Below are 6613 nucleotides of genomic sequence, written 5' to 3'. Positions count from 1 at the left end.
GCAGTGATTTTGGAGTCCAAGAAAATAAAGTCTGTCCCTGTTTCCACTGTTTCCCCATCTATTTGCCATGAAGTGATGGGACCAGATGCCATGACCTTAGTTTTCTAAGTGTTGAGTTTTAAGCCAACTTTTTCACTCTCTTCTTTCACTTTCATCAGGAGGTCCTTTAGTTCTTCACTTTCTGCCATAAGGGTGGTGTCATCTGCATATCTGAGATTATTGATATTTCTCCTGGCAATCTTGATTCCAGCTTGTGCTTCATCCAGCCCAGCGTTTCTCATGATGTACTCTGCATATAAGTTAAATATGTCGGGGAACTGAGATCCCGCAACTCCTGAGGCTGGCAGAAAAAAGAAAAAGTGGAATTGTTTTCTTCATTTTCAAAGTAAATGTCTTTTTGCTTCACTGGGATCCGTTGGAATCCTCTCCTGATTGACGCTGTTTTACTTAGTGGCACTGAGTGATGACGGAGGCCTTGCGAAGGCAGGCGTCCAAGGCCTGGATCTCTGTGGGACACGTGTGAATTCCTTGAAGAAGCTGCAGGTCTCCACAGAGCACATTCCTTGGTGTGGGATACTGATCTCCAGTTTAATGGTTCCAATCTCGCTCCGACTCAGCTCCTAATGGCATCCCCCATACCCTTTCTGGGTTTTCTTCCCTTCACTGTGCATCCATTTGGGTAGGATTCAAGAGTGATAGCTCAAATGCATTTAGCTCCCACTCTGTTAAGTTGACAGGTAGAGGCTGTCTTTCCAGATCTTGTAACTTACTGTAAGAAATAATAATTGTACTGCACCAAGGCACAGGGAAGGAAGAATAACCTCATGGGACCAGTAGAGAATCTAGAATATATGTCAAAAGTGGCATTACTTTCCTTCGGGAAAGGGATGGTACTTTCAAGAAACTGTTATAGAGCAGTTGGTTGTTTATTTGGAAAAAAAATTAGTTTCGGTTCTCACTGCACACAAAAGTAAATTCTAGGTACAAAGTTTGTTAAAAAAAAACAACAACAACAACAAAGCTTACAAAAGCTAGAGGGAAATACTGGAGAATATCTTTATGACACTAAATTAAATCAAGGAAAGGTGTTTAAAAAAAAAAAAAAGCAGAAAATTTCCCCCATGGCCCAGTGTTTAAGACTCTGTGCTCCACTGCAGAGGGCATGGGTTCGATCTTTGGTCAGGGAGCTAAGATGTCGGGGAGCTAAGATCCCACATGCCACATGTTGTGGCCAAAAAAAACCCCACAAAACAAAATAAATTAAAAAAGAAACAATAAGCATTTAAAAAAGGAAAAGATTAATTAATCAGGAAAAACACTGTTATAAAAGTGAAAAAAATCAATCAAGTTCCAGACTGGGAGAAGATATTGGCTGTATATGACTAATGAAGGACTGATATCTACGAAAAATTTCTAAACATCAATAATAAAAAGACAAGTAGCACATCTGAAAAAGTAGTCCAGGCACAAAAGGAGATCCAGATCGCCTGTGGCCACATAGAAAGATACTTAACTGTATGAGGAACCAGGGAAATGCAAATTAACACCATGAAGAAATACCATTTACATTCTTGAGATCAGTAAAAAAAAAAGTGATTAGTGAAAATTTACAGTGCTAGTGCTGGACATGCTGATATTCTGCTGGTTATTTTTGAGCTTTTCTTGTTAAGTTGAGGATGTGCACACACTAATGCTTTGTAAACATCACTAGGAAACTTGCACTCAGGGATCAGAAGGGAGTTTTATAAAAATGTTTATAGTAGTGAGGTTAGACAACAACCACAAACAAAACTAAACCCCTCAAAACTCACTGTGCTGTGCTGTGCTTAGTTGCTCAGTCATGTCTGACTCTTTGTGACCCCGTGGACTATAGCCCACCAGGCTCCTCTGTCCATGGGGATTCTCCAGGCAAGAATACTGGAGTGGGTTGCCATGCCCTCCTCCAGGGAATCTCCCCAACCCAGGGATCCAACTCAGGTCTCCAACATTGCAGTCAGATTCTTTACCATCTGAGCTACCAGGGAAGCCCAAGAATACTGGAGTGGGTAGGTCAAGAAGCAACAGTTAGAACCAGTCATGGAACAGTGGACTGGTTCCAAATTGGGAAAGGAGTACATCAAGGCTGTATATTGTCACCCTGTTTATTTAACTTATATGCAGAGTACATCATGTGAAATACCATGCTGGATGGAACACAAGCTGGAATCAAGACTGCGGGAAGAAATATCAATAACCTCAGATATGCAGATGACACCACCCTTACAGCAGAAAGTGAAGAGGAACTCAAGAGCCTCTTGATGAAAGTGAAAGAGGAGAGTGAAAAAGCTGGCTTAAAACTCAACATCCAGAAAAACTAAGACCATGGCATCTTGTCCCATCACTTCATGGCAAATAGATGAAACAGTGGAAACAGTGACAGACTTTATTTTCTTGGGCTCCAAAATCACTGCAGATGGTGACTGCAGCCATGAAATTAAACAACACTAACTCCTTGGAAGAACTCCTATGGCCAACCTAGACAGCATATTAAATAAGCAGAGACATTACTTTGCCCACAAAGGCCTGTCTAGTCAAAGCTATGGTTTTTCCAGGAGTCATGTATGGATGTGAGTGTTGGACTATAAAGAAAGCTGAGTGCCAAAGAATTGATGCTTTTGAACTGTGGTGTTGGAGAAGACTCTTGAGAGTCCCTAGGGTTGCAAGGAGATCCAACCAGTCCATCCTAAAGGAAATCAGTCCTGAATATTCACTGGAAGTACTGATGCTGAAGCTGAAGCTCCAATACGTTGGCCACCTAATGCGAAGAACTGACTCATTAGAAAAGACCCTGATGCTGGGAAAGATTGAAGGCAGGAGGAGAAGGAGACGACAGAGGATGAAATGTTTGGATGGCATCACCAACTTGATGGACATGAGTTTGAGCAAGCTCCAGGAGTTGGTGATGGACAGGGAAGCCTAGTGTGCTGCAGTCCGTGGGGTTGCAAAGAGTCAGACATGACTGAGCGACTGAACTGGACCTATCCCTTCTCCAGGGAATCTTCCTGACCCAGGAATCCAACCGGGGTCTCCTGCATTGCAGGAGGATTCTTTACCAGCTGAGCTACCAGGGAAGCCCCCAAAGTCACTTGTCTGTTAATAGGAGATTAGATAAATATGAAAACATTCATACAATGGAATACCACAGAGTAGTTAAATAGATGACCTAGGGGAATTGCCTGATGGTCCAGTAGTTAGGAACTCTGTGATTTCACTGCTGAGGGCCCAGGTTCATCCCTAGTGGGAACACTAAGATCCCACATGCCCCACAGCATGGTCAAAAATAAATAAAAAAATCAAGGAATGCTGGGGACTTTCCTGGTGGTCCAATGGTTAAGAATCTGCCTTGCAATGCAGGGAATGGAGGTTCAATCCCTGGTTGGGGAACTAAGATCCCACATTCTGCAGAACAACTAAGCCTGTGTGCCACAACTACTGAGCCTGTGAACCATAATCAGAGAATCTACGTACCACAAGGAAAGATCCAGCATGACACAAGGAAGCCCCAATGCAGTCAAATAAATACATTTTTTTAAAAAGGAATGCTAATATTGACCTTTTAAAAAATAGGGAAACAGATGACCTGAAGCTATCCTCTTTATTCACAGGGAAAAAAAATCTTAAAAATACAGTACTGAGTGGAAAAAAATAAAAATAAAAAATAAATAAATTAATTAAATTAAATTAAATTAAAAAAAAGAAAAAAATAATAAAATTAACTCTTACAATTTATAAAAAAAATATTAGAGAGAGTAAGTAGCAGAAAGATATATACAATATGATAGCATTCATATAAAACTTAAAATATGAACAAATTTTTAAAATACTATCACAGATACATTTATAAATGTATGCATAAACACAAGAACAGGTTTGGAAATATAGGCACCAAATTCTGTAGAAGGAAATGGGGTCAGGTGGGCTACACAAAGTTCATCATAGTTTCTCTTCTTTTTTGTCTGCCTGAAATTCTTCACTCGAAGCCAGCAAACCAAAACATAGTAACTCTCAGTGTTGTGAGACAGCCCCAAATTAAATATTCCACCAACTCCTTTATTCTGTTCTCATTTCAGCCTGTTGCTGTTGTTGTTCAGTCACCCAATTGTGTCCAACTCTTTGAGACCCCATGGACTGAAGCATGGCAGGCTTCCCTGTCTCTCACCATCTCCCGAAATTTGCCCAAGTTCATGATCATTGCATCAGTGATGCCGTTGAGCCATCTCATCCTCTGATACCCTCTTTTCTTTCTGCCCTCAATCTTTCCCATCATCAGGGACTTTTCCAATGAGTCGTCTATTCACATCAGTTCAGTTCAGTTCAATTCAGTCGTTCAGTCATGTCTGACTCTTTGCGACCCCATGAATCACAGCACGCCAGGCCTCCCTGTCCATCACCAACTCCCGGAGTTCACCCAGATTCACGTCCATCGAGTCGGTGATGCCATCCAGCCATCTCATCCTCTGTCGTCCCCTTCTCCTCCTGCCCCCAATCCCTCCCGGCATCAGAGTCTTTTCCAAGGAGTCAACTCTTCACATGAGGTGGCCAAAAGTACTGGAGTTTCAGCTTTAGCATCATTCCTTCCAAAGAAATCCCAGGGCTGATCTCCTTCAGAATGGACTGGTTGGATCTCCTGGCAGTCCAAGGGACTCTCAAGAGTCTTCTCCAACACCACAGTTCAAAAGCATCAATTCTTCGGTGCTCAGCCTTCTTCACAGTCCAACTCTCACATCCATACACGACCACTGGAAAAACCATAGCCTTGACTAGATGGACCTTTGTTGGCAAACTAATGTCTCTGCTTTTGAATATGCTATCTAGGTTGGTCATAACTTTCCTTCCAAGGAGTAAGCGTCTTTTAATTTCATGGCTGCAGTCACCATCTGCAGTGATTTTGGAGCCCCCAAAAATAAAGTCTGACACTGTTTCCACTGTTTCCCCATCTATTTCCCATTAAGTGATGGGATGACCAATATACTGGAGCTTCAGCTTTAGCATTAGTCCTTCCAGTGAATATTCATTTCAGCCTACAGCTTTCACAAAAGGTTGTCTGTCCTTAGCCAGGTGGCATAATCAGTTTTTAACTTTAACCTGTGACTAATACTGTCCTTTGTCTTGGGGAAGCCAAGGACTTGCTTCCAGTGAGCAAGTCTGTACAGGAATTTCTCCCCACTTTTACAGCCACTGTCTTCCATTCAAAATTCTCCAACTTGTTCCCTAATTCTCAGAGAAATGGGTATTAATGTGCCGGATATAGGATACCTTTATGAACATCAGGTCAGAGTGTGGCTTGTCAAATGTACACGTTGGCCAGCTTTAACATGACTGAAACAGAGTCAGGATCATCCAGTGCCAGTTCTGAACCTCTGTCTACCCATCTGTGCAAGACCTAAGGTGAATCTCTTCACTGCTTTGGCTTCAGTTTTCTCACAAAGAGGAGTGGTGGATTAAATTGTTCCTAAGGTACCTTCTTGAGTACCAACTTTCCATGAGTCTAAGGCAGAATCTGAGGCACTGTCAAAAAATGCCTTGGCTCTGACATTTCCCTCTTCTGTCATTTCCACCAGGCTGGTTGGATAAATACTGGTGCTCGCCAATCTCTGGACAACATTTAGGGAATGCTGTATTTTTCATATATCCAAGCTGAAAGTACAAAGAGGAAAAAAGTTACTCTACCTGCCACAAGACAAACGTCTTGGCTGTTCACCTAGGTTTGGAGTAGCATTGTTTCTGTAACTTATACACCAGCAATTTTCTGGTAACCCCCCTGACGTGGTCGGTAGTCTCTTTGCAGTAAAAATTTTCTGCTTCTTTCCTGTTTGGCACTAAGAGGAATCTAATTTATATTCTGAGGTATAGTACACACATTTTATGTTTAAATTGAGATATTGTGTTATCAATGGACCAAGAGGAACCATTGTTAAGAAAGGTATCATCTTGTCTTTGACTGTTACAAATGTAAAATATTATGTTCATGAAACTGTCAGATTCTAGTCAGACCTGTTAGTTTCAAGAGTTGGCAGCAACCTGCTGCCATCAGGAATTACAGGTTGAAAGCAACTGACATCAGTTGAATTCACGTGGTGTTTGAATTCAAAAGAAATGAGATGGGCAAGTGGAGTTTACCTGTCACATAGTTAAGAGCAGGGAGGATGCCTAACCCCGGATGACTCAAAATGACAGCGCAGCGTGGTACATGTTGTAGAGAAAGGCAGTGCAGCCAAATTCATGAGAGAAGGAGATGCTAGGGATGGGAGGTAGCTACATCATGCCAAACAAAGGCAAATTCAGAGAATTTGAAAAACAAAAATACATTTGCAGGTTAGTGACAGTGACAGTGAACAGACTAGTATTGTGTATGCTATCATTTATTCAAAAATTAGATGAAGCAAGGGAAATCCCCTGTGATCCAGTGGTTAGGACACAGCACTTTCATAGCTAGGGGCTGGGTTCAGTCCTTGGTCAGGGAATTAAGATCCTGCAAGCTGTGGGGCATGGTCAAAAAAAAAAAAAAATTCTGTTTGGTTCAGTTGCTCAGTCGTGTCTGACTCTTTGTGACCCCATGAACTACAGCACGCCA

Source organism: Bison bison, unplaced genomic scaffold (genome assembly GCF_000754665.1).
Source record: "Bison bison bison isolate TAMUID 2011002044 unplaced genomic scaffold, Bison_UMD1.0 scf7180017864471, whole genome shotgun sequence".
Taxonomy (NCBI): domain Eukaryota; kingdom Metazoa; phylum Chordata; class Mammalia; order Artiodactyla; family Bovidae; genus Bison; species Bison bison.
Note: the sequence above shows the minus strand (reverse complement) of the source record.